The sequence below is a fragment of the Dendrobates tinctorius genome, unplaced genomic scaffold, assembly GCF_039654945.1.
Source record: "Dendrobates tinctorius isolate UK_male_01 unplaced genomic scaffold, ASM3965494v1 ptg000222l, whole genome shotgun sequence".
In the NCBI taxonomy this organism is placed as follows: Eukaryota; Metazoa; Chordata; class Amphibia; order Anura; family Dendrobatidae; genus Dendrobates; species Dendrobates tinctorius.
Genome location: NW_027361889.1, coordinates 2,295,141 through 2,314,042, shown reverse-complemented (window position 1 = coordinate 2,314,042; position 18,902 = coordinate 2,295,141).

Here is an 18,902-nt window from a genome sequence, read left to right as displayed (position 1 = left end):
GGGGCTAGACACGTGGCATTACTAGCATCCGACCATGGGTAAGAACGTATTTGGATATGGTGGGATAAGTATCCAGGAAATATAACACTGAGCGTGTCGCAGAGTGGAGCATTTTTTGCTCTCTCACACTATGATCCCCCTGATACTGTTTGACTGTAAAAGCACTGCGCACTTTTTTTAAGCTTTCAGCTCCAGCTAGTACTGTACATGCTGCTGTCTACCTGAGCACTATACGTATATGTGCTCTGATACCTGTTTATGCGCTGTATTTTCAAATATGTCTGATTATGTCCTTGTGATTTGAATAAATTGATATTTTTTATACAAACATTTATTTTCTCTGGAAAAAACGCGCGGAAAAAAGACGCGCGTTTTCTGGGAAGGGGATCAGTTTCCTGAGCGTTTAAAAACACTAAGGCTATGTGCCCACGTCGCGTTTTTCAAGCGATTTTTTCCTGAGCAGAAACGCATGCCCTTGCCAGGGAAAACGCATGTGATTTTTGACGCGATTGTCAAGCGTTTTGACATGCGTTTTTGCCCATATAATTGATGGTATGCGGAATCGCGGGCGATTCCGCAAAATTAATTAACATGCTGCGTTTTTTACCGCTAAGCGATTCCGCAGCGGTAAAAAACGCACCATTGGCACAACATGTGCGTTTTCTATTACAAATGCATGGAATGCTTTTTTTAAGCGTTTCCGTGGCAGAATCGCGCGTTTAAAAACGCCGAGGAAACGCTTAAAAACGCTACGTGGGCACACAGCCTAACGTGGGCACACAGCCTTACTCCGTGGTTTCGGTTTATACTAGTATACTATAGTGTCCTCCCTTGGCCTTACACCCAACCCAGTATGATATGGGGTCCAGCTACAGGTTATTAGGTACTATGTTTTCTTCTGTGATGATATGTTTTTTCATCATACACAGTATGATGCCCCTTCTCTCCCCCACAAAGCACAAGATAGCCCCACATCCAGGGCCGGCTCCAGGTTTCATGGCGTCGGGTGACAGAGTTTCAGTGGGCCCCTTTAGTATATAGGTGTAGTGCAATGCCAAAGATTTCACTTCTTACATTACATGAGGGATGTCTATTGTAAATTCTACAATAGCTCAGAAACCGGAGAATCCTCGCAGCGCACAGTGCGTGGCCTGGGGGATCCAAAAGTTTTCGTTTTAGACCGGACAGTATAGTCCTCCATACAGCATTATGGGCACCACAAAGTCGTCCATACAGTATAAGGAGCCCCATATATTGCTTCAGACAGAATAATGAGCCCAATATATTGCTTCATACAGAATAACGGGCCCCATATAATGCTCCGTACAAAGTAGGAGACTTCATATAATGCCCCACACAAAGTAATGGACCCCATATAATGCTCCATACTTAAAAACAATGAAATACTCACCTTCCCAGGTCCGTACTCCTCAGCGTCGCCGTTTTCCGGCTCTCTGCACTGTGACTGCTCAGAGGAGACGGCGCACTGTAGTGACACCATCGCGCCCTCTGCCCTGAGATGTCACGAAGTCAAATTGCGTGGAAGACACTGGAGCTGAGGAGAAACAGGGAGAGGTAAGTATTGCAAGTTCTGGGCCCCTGAGCAAGCGGAGGAGCCCACTTGCGGGCGCTGGCACCTGACTCAACAGATTCAAAGGCCCCATAGCGTGTTGGTGTTCCTGACAGTGAGTGGGCCACCTCGCTTTCTTTGGGCCCCCAGCACTTGCCCTGGGGCGCCGGGTGGTGACGCTGGCCCTGCCCACATCCCCCTACACAGAATGATGCCCACCACAGCCTCTCTCACACATATGATGCCCTCAACACAGTGTGATGCCCTCAAAACCCCCACATACAAAATGATACCTCACAGCCCACCACACAGAATGATACCTCACAGCCCAACACACAGAATGATATCTCATAGCCCCACACAGACTGATACCTCACAGCCCCCCCACACATAGAATGATATCTCACAGCCCCCCCACACACAGAATGATATCTCACAGCTCCCCACACAGACTGATACCTCACAGCCCCCCCACACATAGAATGATACCTCACAGACCCCCCACACATAGAATGATACCTCACAGCCCCCCACACATAGAATGATACCTCACAGCTCCCCACACAGAATGATACCACACAGCCCTCTCTCAGAATGATACCTCACAGCCCCCCATATAGAATGATATCTCATAGCCCCACACAGACTGATACCTCACAGCCCCCCCACATAGAATGATACCTCACAGCCCCCCCACACATAGAATGATACCTCACAGCCTCCCCACACACAGAATGATATCTCACAGCTCCCCACACAGACTGATACCTCACAGCACCCCCACACATAGAATGATACCTCACAGCCCCCCCACACATAGAATGATACCTCACAGCCCCCCACACATAGAATGATACCTCACAGCTCCCCACACAGAATGATACCTCACAGCCCCCACATATAGAATGATACCTCACAGCTCCCCACACAGACTGATACCTCACAGCACCCCCACACATAGAATGATACCTCACAGCCCCCCCACACATAGAATGATACCTCACAGCCCCCCACACATAGAATGATACCTCACAGCTCCCCACACAGAATGATACCACACAGCCCTCTCTCAGAATGATACCTCATAGCCCCCCATATAGAATGATATCTCATAGCCCCACACAGACTGATACCTCACAGCCCCCCCACATAGAATGATACCTCACAGCCCCCCCACACATAGAATGATACCTCACAGCCCCCCCACACACAGAATGATATCTCACAGCTCCCCACACAGACTGATACCTCACAGCACCCCCACACATAGAATGATACCTCACAGCCCCCCCACACATAGAATGATACCTCACAGCCCCCCACACATAGAATGATACCTCACAGCTCCCCACACAGAATGATACCTCACAGCCCCCCACATATAGAATGATACCTCACAGCTCCTCCACACAGAATGATACCTCACAGCTCCTCCACACAGAATGATACCTCACAGCTCCTCCACACAGAATGATACCTCACAGCTCCCCACACAGAATGATACCTCACAGCTCCCCCACACAGAATGATACCTCACAGCTCCCCACACAGAATGATACCTCACAGCTCCTCCACACAGAATGATACCTCACAGCTCCTCCACACAGAATGATACCTCACAGCTCCCCACACAGAATGATACCTCACAGCTCCTCCACACAGAATGATACCTCACAGCTCCCCACACAGAATGATACCTCACAGCTCCCCCACACAAATTGATACCTCACAGTTCCCCACACATAGAATGATACCTCACAGCTCCCCCCACACATAGAATGATATCTCACAGTCCCCCACACATAAAATGATACCTCACAGCTCCCCACACAGAATGATACCTCACAGCTCCCCCACACAGAATGATACCTCACAGTCCCCCACACATAGAATGATACTTCACAGCTCCCCCCACACATAGAATGATATCTCACAGCTCCCCTACACAGAATGATACCTCACAGCCCTCACACACACAGAATGATACCTCACAAACCCCCAAACAGGATGATACCTCATAGCCCTCAATACAGTATGATACCTCACAGCCACCCACACAGAATTAAATCTCACACCCCTCCTACACGGAATGATACATCACAGCCCCCCACATAGAATGATACATCACAGCTCCCCCACACAGGATGGTACCTCACAGTCCCCCACACCGGATGATACCTCAAAGTCCCCCTACACAGGGTGCTACCTAACAGCCCCCCACATAGGATGATACCTCACAGACCTCCCACACAGAATGATACCTCACAAGCCTCACCCATCCCTTGTAGACTGTGAGCCCTCACGAGCAGGGTCCTCTCTCCTCCTGTACTAGTCGGTGGCTTGTATTGTTTAAGATTACTGTCCTCATTTTTATTATGTATACCCCTCCTCACATGTAAAATACCATGGAATAAATGGCACTATAATAATACATAATAATATTAGTACCTCACAGCCCCCCACACAGAATGATATCCCACAGGCCGCACACAGTATGATGTCGCCATTTCACCATTGTGTCCCAAAATCCGTTTTTCAACATGACAATGCCAGACTGCATGTTGCTCGAGCTACTGTGAGCAGCCTGCGTGGCCCAAACGTGCTACCATGGCTGCAGCGTCTCCAAACTTATCTTCCATCAATTATATTTGGGACTTCATTGGTTACCAATAGCAAAGACCACTGCCAGCTGCGGATCTTGATGATTTTTTGCCCAAATGGATTCAGAGCAGCACAACAGTCCTCACAGACCCATTAATAATCTCACTGACAGCAGCCAAGCCTGTAGGTGCCTATTTTTATGCTTGTGGCATTCATACCCTATACTAGGTGTTATTGGGTCGCCCTTCACACCCAGGGCAGTGGGGTACTCGGTAGCGGGCCCGATGGTCCTCAATGGGAGATGTCACGGTAGCTGGAACCTGGCCCGTGGCCCTGGGCACCCATTGTAAATGTTCAGTGTCAATGTGTAAGTCGTGACGCCACCTGTGGTGTTCGGCAATGAAGATGTAAGCCGACGCTGCGGACAGATCCTCTGGGACAGATGGTGTGGTGCAGCACTGATGTTATAGCCCTCCAGAGGCAGGGCTGTAGTGCCAGGGCAGAGTAGGTGAAGTGACATTTAGATGGTGTAGTGTCAGGCGCGAGGGATGTAGCAGTGCTGGGCAGGTTGGCGCAGGAATAAGTGGAGGACACCAGGGCATGTAGTTCCAAAGCTTTGCTCACAGTCTGTTGTACAAGCAGGTGCCTGCCTCCGTGCCGTGTCCTCCGGGTTAGGGACTCAGTCAACCTCCAGGCCAGATGGAATACTCCTTTCCAACACTCTGCCAACATGTGCCTTTCTAAACGCCTCCTCTTATAGCACCTTAAATCCTAGTACTGAGTTACACTGGAGTTCCTCCTGTCCGATGTTCTACTTGTACGTCAGACAGCTGTAGCCTGCTTCGGGGACTTCTTGCTACTAAGTCCCGGCTCACTATCCAGTCGCTGTTGTGCACCCAAGTCTTGTGTGGGAATAAAGTGGTCACTACTTCTATTCCTCCAGTGTCTGCTGCAGGACCATTAGTATCCATACAACCTTGGGGACCGGGCCCTGGCCTTGCGCTTGGAACTTCTAGGAAGGGTTCTCTTCTAACCCACGTCCTCTGTTCCCTTTTACTCCTCACGTTCCGTACTAGTCTTTCTTTCTATGGAGAATCAGGCTTTCATCTAGGTTGCTCTCTCTCTTCCTTTCCCGTGCCAGCAGACCCAGGGCACTGGGATCTGCTGCAGCACTTCCATCCATCTATCCCTCTCTCCAGGGATCTTCTTCTCTCCAACTCTCCAACCAATGGACTGACCCAACTAACTGTTGTCATAAACTCTTCCCGCTCTTTTTAATGTCATCTACCTCCACCCACCTCCCAGCACGTTTCGTGTTCCAGGCAGGGAGCCACCAATGGGTGCTTTACTATACTCCAAGCAGGGAGCCGCCGAAGGTGCTTTGCTACACTACTTTGTGGTGTGGGGTGTAGGTGTTGGAGCGTGGTCAGGAGTCCCCACCTTACCTGGATGGTGGGATACCACACCTCAGGAGGAGGTGCAGTACCTCTGTGGCGACTGAGCCTCTGGGGCGCCACATCATTATCCAGTCATGGTATTATGATTTTACAGTATAGGTGTGTAATCCACTGGCAGTATTGTAAGAGTATGACAGAGGGTATGACATGTCATGTACCTGCCCCTGAAGGCAACAAATTGCATTATCTGAATATTGACATGCAGTTTTATTGCATTTTATGATGACATGTAAAATGTACAGCGTGTATTGTAACTAGTGCAAAGTGTGATAAGTACTGATGTTGCTGTGTGGGTACTGCAAAGTAACACCTAAGGTAACTCTGGTACACTCAGCTCAGGGGTAGGAAAAACATAGGACACAGGTTAGTGACTTTAGATATAGGTTGGGGTTTAGAGGACAGAGGAGTGACAGAGAAAGATAGGTAGTGGTGGGCTTTATTATTGTATAAGTGATAGGAATAGTGTATGATACAGGTAAATGTTTGGAACCAGACCAGGATGGGAGAGGGTGATGTCAAGCAAAAGGTGAACTATTTCCTGTTTTCGTAAGTCAGAGTAAGGCCGGGGTCACACTAGAGAGGAATACGGACGAGTGAGAGGCATTAACAGCATGCATTACACACGGACAAATGATTCTCTATGGGGTAGCTCCCAACAGCCGTATATTTCTCGCCCGTATTGTACGGTCCGTGCCAATCGAAGCATGCTGCGATTGTCAGCATACTACGAGTGTAGTACGCCAATGCAAGTCTATGGGGGCGCAAAAAATATGGATTACACACGGACCACACGTGTGACTTGCGAGAAATACGCAGGTCTTTTGGCAGGTGACAGGAAATGGGCCAATCCATCATCAGGAAGTTTAGACATGCTAATTAGCTCAAAAAGCGCTCCAGACATCCAGGAAGTACACCTCCACGGAGTACTGCAGCGTCATGGCGCCATATTTCCTCAATGTGGAGATGCTGATTGTCTTAGTGCAGGAGCGCCCGGAAATATGGGACCAACGTGATGCCCATTATGCCAACCGGGCAAGAAAGGAGGCGCCATGGGCCGCATATGTCGCCAGATGTTCCATGATTTTGGTGATCGGCCACGTGAGGAGCAGCAGCAAATGAGTAAGTACAACCCAAAAACTGTTTAAAATTACCTCACATCAAAAGAGGCATTTAGAATCAGCCCCCCCCCCTTCCTGTGCTTGGACTTCTTGCCTCATGAGGCGGGTAGATTTTTATGTGAGCCATGGTTTTACACTGCCATACTTTGGCCCAGGCCACAAGCTCCTCATCCTCCTAGCCAACCAAGTTATTAAGTGTAGTTACTTGATACCTGAACTATTGTGACCCTGTGTATCTGGCCTGGATGCCCCAATTATATATGCCACCCTGGGTAGAAAGCACACCCCAGAAGGCCACATGCCTAGGCTACTGGTAGCAAATTTGACCTAGCAAATATGTGAAATTGAGAATATTTCCTGTCACATTGCAGTGGAAGATGTGATGAGACGCTGGAGCAGCATCCGTGACCAATACAGGCGGGAACGTCAGCAGCGGACCAGGAGTGGTGATGCGGGCCACATAAAGAGGAAATATATCTATTATGACCGCCTCTCCTTCCTCGCTCCAATTCTGGATCTGAGACCGTAAGTAGATACCTCACACCACATTACACCGATACTTTACAGGGCCAAAACAATGGATTTATTTTTGGCTCTGTTCTATTTCATAAGAGAACTCAGTCCAACGGAGAGAGAAACTGGCTCAGATACCGAGCCCATCATAGATCCTGGGTATGTAGGGGAAGAGGTGGCTGGACCATCTTCTCCCCCTCCAAGAAGTATGGATGAAGATTCCTCTCAGGAAAACCCAGTGCCTGCTCCACATATCCCACCACCAGGACCACATCCACAAGCAGGACCGTCTGCTGCTGCACTATCAGCCATACAGGAGGAGCAGGGCAACATCAGCAGCAGCCCAACTGCCCAGATCCGGGGCTCCCCACAGCCTGCTGGACCATCCCGGCGAGGAAGAAGAAGGCGCCAGATCCCTGCCCAAGATACCCGTACCAATGTTGACACAGGGGTACTGAACTACCTTGCTCGAGTCAATAATGATGATGGGGAGGAGGCGTATGCACGCAGCCTGGCCCTTTATCTTCGTGCCCTTTCCCGCGAGATGAGGCTACGTATTCGAAGATGTTTTCAGATCCTGCTTGATGCAAGCACACACCCCAATACCCCATATGAGTTATTTGAATATCTGGAGAGGTGGCAGCTTTACCCCAGGAATCTGATGCGCCTTAGACACCCCACACACATGCTTGCTCAAGCAGGCACTGAGGATCCTCAAATACGTGGGCCTATACCTCACCCCCTTCCTCCCCCTATCCAACCTTTCCAACAGTAGCCACGTAAGTCTGGCTCTAGCCAACCTCACCAATATGTCACTTGTTCCCATCCAGTGTTGGAGGCTGGTCTCAACCTGGTTGGGGACGACATAGCTATTTTGGTGGGTATGAGACACGGGCCTACCCGACCCAACAAGAGGCCCCTCTCCAGTATCACTCTGGCCAGTACCAACCACAATCACAGGAGGCAGTACACTACCCACATCATGGGCAACAGTATGCCCCCACACAGGGCGATGGCCAAGTTGGCTAAAGTAGCCAGCAGCAAACACAGGCTGGTCTCCCGCCTTCTCCTCCCCCGACCTACCAAAATTTATAATGATGCCATTTTGGTATTGGCTAATGGTTTTGTGGTTGTTTTGTTTGTCAGAAAATGTAATTTGTTCCCAATTTTCACATCTGCACAAAGGCCAATTTGGCCCATTGCCACATTGATCATATGGCAATAATATGTTTTTCAAAAAAACAAATAAGGCAAAAGTAAACATTTGTCTACTACATTTTACGTCTCTGCCTCAATTCTAAAATAAGGTGTCAGCATACTAACATACGCTTAACAATGCAATTAAGCAGTCAGAGAATCATAAGGGGTTTAAATATATATATATTTAGACAGACATCAACAAAAAAATTATAACATAGACACAGCATGCTCTTGCCAAGAAGTTTCCCCCTCAGGTGACATAAAGTAATTTGTGAAAATATCACGCACTTTGAGCCCAGAGAGCGGTCTACTTTGAGGGTTGATAGGTGGTCTCGCCATACGCACATTATCTGAACCACGCACAACACCAGCTGAAGTTATGAAGAACGACACCTGCTTTAATTACTTCATTTACATTTTGTTCACTTAGCTGAATGGCAGACTGGAGTACCCACCATTTGGCACAAAGAATGCCAAAGGAACACTCCACCAGTCGCCGAGCACGTGATAGGCGCAAGTTAAAAATTCTGCGCCGGTGGTCCAGGTTGTGCCTGGGATATGGCCTCATGACATTGCGCATTAACTGAAATGCCTCATCTGCCACAAGGACATAAGGGACTGATTCTTGAGTGGAGCCTGGTAGCTGGCGTGGTGGTGGTAGATCCAACTGGTTGGTGCGTAGCCACCGACCCATAATGGAAGTATTGAAGACTCTAGAGTCTCCCGTCCTTCCATAGGTCCCAATGTCAACAATTATAAACTTGTATTGAGGGTCAGCCAGAGCCAACAATACAACAGAAAAGTATTGTTTATAATTGAAGAATTGGGAGCCAGAGTTCGGCGGCTTACGCACCCGGATATGTTTGCCATCCAGGGCCCCAATACAATTTGGAAACTGGCAGTCCTCCTCAAAGTCCCTTGATATCCTCAACCAGTCTTCCATCCTGGGCTCGGGCATGACGAGCTGATGTAGTCTTGACCATATTTCACTACATGTCGACCTGACTATGCCAGATAATGGTAGATTTTCGAATGAGAAACTCATGGTGGAGGGTGGCATAAGACAGGCCAGTGGACAGGAAGCTGAAGAACAACAGAAATTGAACATTTTAGAATGCACAAATTAACACAACACCAGGTACATACATACAAAACTTTTTATTGATTCATATCTACTAACACACATATATTTGGTCGCACAATGACTGCGTGATATTCAGGCCATATTACACATAACATTCTGGTCTGTAAGTTTAAATATATCTGGAATAAGATGAGGGCATAAAATCCAAAAATACATACTTTGGCCAACACATCATGAACATAGAGAATGTGGTTGTGTAGTACATACCGTAATGAGAGTAGAAGTCGCTCCTCTGCAGATATAGCTTTGCGCATCCTTGTGTCCTGAAAGGTTATCCCAAGGCGCACTGTCTCCAAAAGTAGATCAAATGTTGCAAGGCTCATGCGACAGTATTGGTAACATTTTTCAAGATGATCCCGCAGAGAAGAATAGAGGCGGTGGAAATAACCTCTTGTCAGTCGTTGCCTCAAAAGTGGATGTACCCACATGCGTATCCTCCTCCGCAGATCCACTATCACTGGGTATGGTTGACCAAAGCGGCGTGACAAAAGCCAGTTGAAGAGAACCTGCTCAGTTGTGTTGAAACTCAAACTGTCTGCCATGTTGCACATACAACACCAACACACCTAGTCATGGCAAGGTCACAAATGGACAGAATGGAGGCAGCCACTTGTTCCTGAGCCAATAAATAGGGTGCAGGCTAATGATTTAAATATTTTGCAGGCCTCAAAACCTGGGGTCATTCATCCGTATTACGCATGTAAAATACGGACCGTATTTTGCGTCGGTTAGTGTAACCCTGGCCTAAGTGTGAGGTTTGTGTGAAGATCAAGTTCAAGGTGCAGTGGGCTGGAGGCACAAGAAGTACATATCTTTCTGGCAGCATGAGGTCATACAAATTTTCCTGTGAATCTTCCTGCAATTACGGGGCCTACGGCATGAACTAGTCGCTGAGGAGTGAGCTTTAATCCATTCTATACAGAGCAAACAGGACAGAGAACCGCATGAGGGAAACATATCAGATCTTGGGAATACTGTGGTGCCGGATGGGGAGTCCATAGGACTAACATTACATTTTAAAATACAGATAGTCTGAGCTGAACGTAAGCAAATGCTTGAAATGTACAGAGTTGATGGAACAAGAACTGGAGGGTGCTTTATGTAGTGCTCTGCTTAGGTATTTATACTGATGGATCACTGATCCCTCAGTGATCTGTCCTCTATTTTTCATACTGCAAATCTTAATGTTTGGAAAAAAAATTACATTCATCATGCAGGTGCCGGCAGCGTTGCCTGCGCTGTACCATGATTGGATCTATAATATCCATATTTTCATTTTATTTAGTCATATAAATTTCGTTATAAAACAAAAAATATCTTCCTCAAAATGTCACTGGCGACGCCTGCACAGTAGCATAATTCAAGACACGATAGATTCTACTGAGCAAGTGCCACGCTGGTGCCATTTTGTTAGAGTATAAAAAATTGTCTCCATCAAAATGGCGCCGGCCGCCCTTCCAATAGCATCTATTGGTGATCCGAATTATGCTACAGCGCAGACGCTGCTGGCGCCATCTTGAGGAGAAATTGTTTTTTTTCTAAATAAATTTATTTGCCTAAATAAAATGAAAATATGGATAGTATAGATCCGATCTAGATACAGCTCAGGCGCCGGCGGCGCCACCTGCATTATGAATGTAATTTTTTCCCCCCAAACAATAACATATGCAGTATGTAAAATAGGGGGCAGGTCACTGAGGGATCAGTGACCTGTCAGAAGCCATACAGAAGAATTTGTAAGCAGAGCACCACATAAAGCACCACCCACAGCCCCGCCCATAGGCCACCCACAGCCCCGCCCACAGTCTGCCCCAAAGCACGAGTATATCATTAACTGAAAACTACAAATAAAGATTATACAACAACCACAAGACGGATTTCATCAACCAAGGTATAATTTTAACCAGTACAATGGCGCCAACAGTGTATATATAGATATACCCTATCTCCACAATCAGTGTATTATGCCTGCTGATCAATGTTATACTGACAGGACCTAACAAACTTCCATACATGGCTGACAGAGGGTCCCCTTCCATTGTTAAAGCCCTAAGATGCTGTCGTCATAAATAACGACTGAAATTAAAAGTTTACATGGCCATGATCTTCGCTATCTAAGATCCCAGTCATTACAACGGCGCCCCTCTTTCAGTTACAGCTGGACTCCAGCGAGGATCTTGAGGGAAATGTATTCTCACCAACGCGTTGTTAAAGTAATTTATTATTGTGCAAAAAGGGGTTAAATGTACTTTGCTCATCACATTCATACAAACAAACAGATTTTCTGATTTGGAAAACATTAGTGCTGCACAAAACAATTCCAATAATGTGTCAGGCTGTGGACAGATTCCAGCATTGTCTGCATGTGTAAATGTATTTTACAAGCTTCAACAAAACAACTAACTACATAATTAATTTGCTTTCTTTAAACTGCATAAAAAATTTACTTTGTTAATTTTTTTTGGAAATGTCGGGTAGGGGATGTGAATGAAACATTGCCACATTGCAGGACAGACACTGTGAGAATAGTACGGCTTGAATGATCTCCTTCTTCATATCCTTCTGGTTCTTTTTCTTCTTATCCTTTTTCTTCTTCTTATGTTTATTCTTCATTCTTCTTGTTCTTGCTCTCCTTTGTTCTTCATTTTTCTTGTTCTTAATTCTTCTTTGAACTTCTTTGTTTTTCTTTAAACTTCTTCGTTCTTCGTTCTTCTTCACTCTTCGTCTTCTTCATTTTTCTTCTTCTCATTCATTATAGTTTAGACGAGCCCTGTCTATATTCCTTACTAAGGCATATCCTTCTCTTTCTTTTTCTTCTCCTTCTTTTCTGTCTCTTTCTTATTCTTATTCTTCATTCTTCTTGTTCTTCGTCTTTATTTTTCTTGTTCTTCTTTGATCTTCATTCTTCTTCGTTCTTCTTTGTACTTCTTTGTTTTTCTTCGAACTTCTTTGTTCTTCTTCGTTCTTCTTCTTCTTCGTTCTGCATTCTTCACACTTCTTCTTTACCTTCATTATAGTTTAGACAAGTTTAGACTGTCTTTATTCCTTACTAAGGCATTTCCTTCTCTTTGTTTTCCTTCTCCTTCCTTTACCTTCTCCTTGTTCTTCTTCGTTCTTCTTCATTCTTCTGGGTTCTTCTTCGTTCTTCTTTACTGTTCTTCGTTCTTCATTCTTCGTTCTTCTTCTTCTCTGTCTATATTACTTACTATGGCATATCCTTCTCCTCCTTCTTTTCCTTCTACTTCTTATTGTTCTTCTTCATTCTTCTTTATCTTCTTCATTCTTCTTCGTTCTTCTGGGTTCTTTTACATTATTCTTCATTGTTCTTCGTTCTTCTTCGTTCTTCTTCGTTCTTCTTATTCTCTGTTTATATTCCTTACTAAGGCATATGGCATACTTGTAATCTCTCTTAGAATGTCCAGAGGCTGTCAAAAAAGTGGAGAACACCAAAATCTTCTAAAGCTTCCAGGAAAACATGTGCGCTGCCACTTCATCCGTTGACTATGGGACTAACAGATATAGTCAAGTACTGGCTGCAGCTATCTTTGTCAGTCCATTACACAATGAATTCACAGCTGTACCCCCTTTTAAATTCTGAACTCCGGACTCCTGTTCTCATGATCATGAGATGTTCCCATAATGATAATACAGGCATTTTTACTTTTGGCTTCTAATGCATTTTGCCTTCCTGCACATTCTTGGCTGCAGAATGAGATTAACTAAGAATCTGTGGCGCCCCCAGGGGTATGGTCGCCACACTGGCTTTGCCTTCCTCCAGGGGAGGGTAATGCCAGGCTTGGAAGCAGCGATGGGTCCCTCCAGCAGTTAACCTAATGCATGCAACACAGTTCCACTCCTGGCCACCAGGGGGAACTCTGAATCAGGATTGAGGAGCAGAGTACTCTCTGAGGGTCAGGAGAAAGGAGTAGTCAGATAGTGTGAGGAGGTCCACGTGTGCAGACGTGTGGAGCGGGGTGGAGGTTGAGCTCAGGGAGGAGAGCTCCCTCACCACTAGAGCGCAAAGACTGGAGCCTGGTCTCCACGGTGGTACGGATACTAACGGTCCTGCCACAGATACCAGAGGAGTAGGAGGCTGTAAATGCCCTGCTCTCACCAAAGACTTGGGACACAACAGCAATTGAATAGAGAGCCAGGACTCAGGAGAGGAGTCCCCGAGAGAGGCTACAGCTGTCTGTCATACAAGTAAAGTTCTAGGAACATCTGAAGAGAGGCATTTCAGAGTAACTAAGTACTGGAGTGCTTCACACTACAAAGCGCTAGGAAGGAGACTGCACAGCCCTTCTGCTGAGAGAGAATCCTGATCTGCTTCCAGGCTAACCTGCTCCAATACCATCTGTAATCAGGACTCTGGACTGCATATACTCAGTAAAGGTACAGAAACTACAGCCGCTGTGTCTCGTCTGTTCCCTACGCTTTCGGCACTGCTACATCCCCGTGCCAGCTACATCTACACTGCCCTGGGACTACAGCTCCACCTGTGGGGAGCTTTACCATCTAAGCTGCACATACCATCAGTCCCAGAGGATCTGTATGCAGCGTTGGCCTAATACCATATTTGCCAAACACCACGGGTGGCGTCACGAACTATTCTACCATTAACTAAATCTCCCCATTGCTTGGGCGCCCAGGGCCACGGACCGGGTCACCACTGCTGTGACACATCCCCCTGACACTGGCCCGGTACCGAGTACCCCACAGCCCTGGGGGACGTCCCAACTTGGCGTCACGAACAGGATTACGGAACCCGGAATCCCCGTGTCCTGTGCGCCATAGACTGTGTTTGTGAACTGTGTGTGAATTTGGCGCCAGAAACCGCAATTGCCACACTGCTTGGCGCGCAAGGGAAGAAAAGAGGCGGGCCTTCGTGGGCGGAGCCTGCCACAGAGCGCGAAGAAGGGAAGTGCCGCGCGGGAAGAGAGGACCGCACGAGAGGAGGAGGAGCTGAGGCCTACAGCTCGGAGCGTCGGGCCTGTGAAGCGGCCACCGGTGAGCTCACACAACCCCGGGCCCTGGCCAATGTCCACTAGGGGGGAGAAGATGTCCGCGCCAAACGGCGATGCAGCGGCAGGCACCGGTGCCAATCCCGCGGTGCCGCCAGGAGGAGCGCCCGCCGCAGCGGTCCCCATAATGCCGCTATCCATGCCCTACATACCGGGAGCGGCCTGGCTACCGCAGTACTCGGGTGAGTCACATACCCTGAGTGAACTTAAGGAAAGACTGTGCAGCTTGTTTAAAGTTTACCTTCTGTCTGAAGACCAGAAAGTGAATATCCTGATTGGACAGCTAACGGGTGCAGCGCAGAGAGAAGTGAAAGCCTGGCAGGACACTGATAAAGACACTGTTGCAAAGATCCTGGCCAAGCTGAGAAGCACTTTTGACACCCGCACTGCAGCTGAAATTATGATGCGGTTCTTTGGCTGTAAACAGAGGGCGCAGGACAGTATCAGGGACTATGCCCTCAAACTGCAGGAGGCGCTGCGAGCAGTTAAGCAAGTTGACTCTGATAGTGTGAAAGAAGAAGACAAATTGTTAAAGGAGCAGTTCATCTAAGGACTACTGTCCAGTACCCACAGAGGATAGTTACGCATCATTACCCTGCAAAACCCTGATTTGAACTTTGCTGAGTTTAAGGACAGGGCTATCCGGCTACTGCAGGAATCCTCTGACAGCTGTCCAGCGCCCCCTAGGCGCCCAGCGATCACCTACCATCAGGAAGCTACATCCTTTCCTTCCATCCCTGTGGAGGCTGATGCCCAGACCCTGGATAAAGATCCAACAGTGGAGCTGCGTCTTCAGGGCCAGGAGCTGACCAAAGGAATGGCTGCATTCACCAGAACCGTGCAGTCCCTGCAGGATTCCTCCAAAGAAAAGGTCCAGCTTGCTTCCAGTCCAGAGGATGTCCCGTGGCTCCAGAGGAGGAGAACCCCGCCACTTCGAGGAAGGAACAACGATCGCTACGACCAGGACGGACGTCCCATCTGTCGCCGCTGTTACAAGGCAGGTCATCTTGCAAGGTACTGTCCTTTAAACGAGCAACCCCTGGGGCAGAAGGCCAACCCCCAGGATTAGGATCACCAGGCCCAAGGAACTGGAGAGCCAAGTATGTGGGAGGGAGACCGATCCTTCCTGTGGTGATTGACGGCATCCCCATGAACGCTTTGCTGGACACTGGCTCCCAGGCGACCTCTATGCCGTATATTTTGTAAAAGAGGTACTGGGCTGATTCTTAACTCACCCGTGGCCCCACTGATGAACTAACTGTAGTTGCTAGTAATGGTCATGCCTTGCCACAGATTGGATGCAAGGAAATTACTGTTAAAGTAGGGCGGGTAGAGCTAAAATCACAAGGACTGATAATTGTTGATATTGATCGACGTGAATGTAATCCCATGATGACTCTTGGTACAAATGTAATTGAAAACTGTCTGTCCGAGGTTATTGTCTTGTTGCAACAGGTGGCTGAGACTGCTGGTTCCGGTGAACAACGAGTCCTGCAGATGGAGATCCGAGCCCTGATGCAAAGGCAACTGGTAGAACTCTCTGGCGGAGAGATTGGCAGCGTCAGAGTGAGTGATGCTTTTCCCATTGTAATACCCCCCAGATGTGAAATGCTGGCTTGGTGTCGGGCAGCTATAGGTCTAAGAGGGCAGGATTACCAGGCATTGGTAGAGCCAGTATATTCAGATAGCAGGCCCACTGTCCTGACAGCCAGAGGGGTGGTTGATGTACGTAAAGGGGAGAGTACCTGTACGCCTTCTGAATTGTGGGGAGGAGGAAGCCACAATACCTCGGTACGCCACAGTTGCTAAACTGCTCACTGTTAATAACAACTCATTGCAGGCAGCAGAGCCTTTGGTCTCATCCGATCCGGTGGAAGACAAAGGCCCTGTGAAGCAGCTAGAAGAGTGGTGCCAGCAACTGCAGGTGGGAACTGACTCTACACCTTCATACCAGAGAAATGGGGTTTACAGAGTGACACAAGAGTATAAGCGGGTTTTCAGCAAACACCCACTAGATTTTGGGCAGGCAAAAGGGGTGCAACATCATATCCCCACTGGAGACGATCCACCCATAACGGAGAGGTACAAACCTATACCCCCAAAACAGTACCAATGTGCTAAGAGTATGTTGAAAGAGATGAAGGAAGTTGGGGTCATTAGGGACAGTTGTAGCCCATGGGCAGCTCCAATAGTGTTTGTTAAGAAAAAGGATGGTACAATGAGAATGTGTGTTGATTACAGGAAAATTAACAGTATCACACATAAAGATGCCTACCCATTACCTAGAATTGAAGAGTCATTAGCTGCACTTAAAACTGCTAACTACTTTTCCACCTTGGATCTCACCAGTGGGTATTGGCAGGTTCCCGTGGCAGAGGCAGACAAGGAGAAAACCGCATTTACCACTCCAATGGGTCTCTGTGAGTTAAATTATATGCCATTCGGGCTCTGCACTGCTCCAGGAACATTTCAACGGCTGATGGAGTGTTGCCTGGGACACATGAACTTTGAGACAGTCCTGTTGTACTTGGATGATGTAATTGTTTTCTCCAAGACCTATGAAGAACATCTGGAACACCTGGCTGAAGTATTTGAAGCTTTGTCCAATTTTGGCCTGAAGGTGAAGCCTTCCAAATGCACCTCCTGAAGCCTAAGGTACAGTACCTTGGTCACGTGGTCAGTGAAGTAGGTGTGGCTCCAGATCCTGACAAGGTCACGGTCATCCGGGACTGGAAGAAGCCCAGAAACCTCCACGAGGTACGCCAATTCCTTGGACTGGTAGGCTACTACTGGAGATTAATCAAAGGCTTTACTGAGATAGCTACCCCGATGCAAAACCTTCTAGTGGGGCAGTCCAAGAAAGGCAAGCAGAAGAATTCCACATTTGAATGGACTGAAGAGTTGGAGAGGTCTTTCACCAGATTGAAGATGGCTCTCACAGGTGATGAAGTTCTGGCCTACCCAGATTATGACAAACCCTTTGTGCTGTACACAGATGCCAGCAACGTGGGATTAGGAGCAGTACTGTCACAGGTACAGAATGGAAAAGAGAGAGTGATCTCCTACGCCAGCAGGAAACTGCATCCCACTGAGAGGAACCCTGATAATTACAGTTCTTTCAAGCTGAGTTCCTTGCCATAGTCTGGGCTATCACCGAAAGGTTCAAGCATTACCTAGCTTTGGCCAAATTTACAATCTTCACGGACAACAACACGTTGACCCACTTGGACACTGCCAAGCTAGGAGCACTGGAGCAGCGATGGATGGATCGGTTATCCACTTATGATTTTACCATCAAGTACCAGGCAGGGCACAAGAATGCCAATGCTGATGTGCTGTCCAGAATGCCTAATCTGCCAGATGCAGGAGAAGACCCTGAGGCTCTGAAAGAGGTAGAATTGCCTCCCTTCCACCGGCCACTGGCAGCCCAACGTGCTCAAGGAGTGAGAAACTGGCGGCCTGGCATGAAAGAAGTCACTCTGAATCCGTTGCCCCATCATGATTGGGCAGAAGCGCAAGATAATGACCCTGCAGTCCGCCTGGTGAAAGAGCTGCTGACACAAGGTGACTCACGCCCAGAGTTGAATGCTCATGAAGAAACTCATCAGTTGTGGAAGGAAAGAGGTCGGCTGTTCATTTATGAAGGGAAGCTGTGTCGGAGGAGTATCAATGCCCGCACGCATGAGCTGGTCTGGCAGGTGGTGGTCCCAAAGAGAGATGCATCAATGGTCTTAGGAGCATACCACAATGGAGCTGGACAATTTGGATGGAAGAAGTTGGAAACGTTGCTCCGAGAGAGGTTCTACTGGACTGGCATACGGAAGGCCATTGAGAGGTGGTGTTGGGAGTGTGGACAGTGTAACCTGCGCAGAAAGGATCGAGACAGCCAGAGAGCTCCATTACAGCCAATCATCACCAAACAGCCCCTGGAGTTGGTACCCCTGGACCATGTGAAGCTGGTTCCAAGCCGGTCAGGCTACCTCTATGCCCTTACCATTGTGGACCACTATTCAAGATTCCTGGTGGTTGTGCCCGTCAAAGATCTAACGGCCAGGACAGCGGCCAGAGCATTCCAACAGCACTTCTGTAGACCACATGGTTATCCTGAGAGGGTGCTGACAGACCAAGGTCCAGATTTCGAGGCGGAAGTGTTCCATGAATTTTGCAACTTATATGGGTGTAAGAAGATCCGGACAACACCCTATCACCCACAGACCAACGGCATGTGCAAGAAGATGAGCCAGGTAGTGATTGATTTACTGAAGACATTGCCCTTGG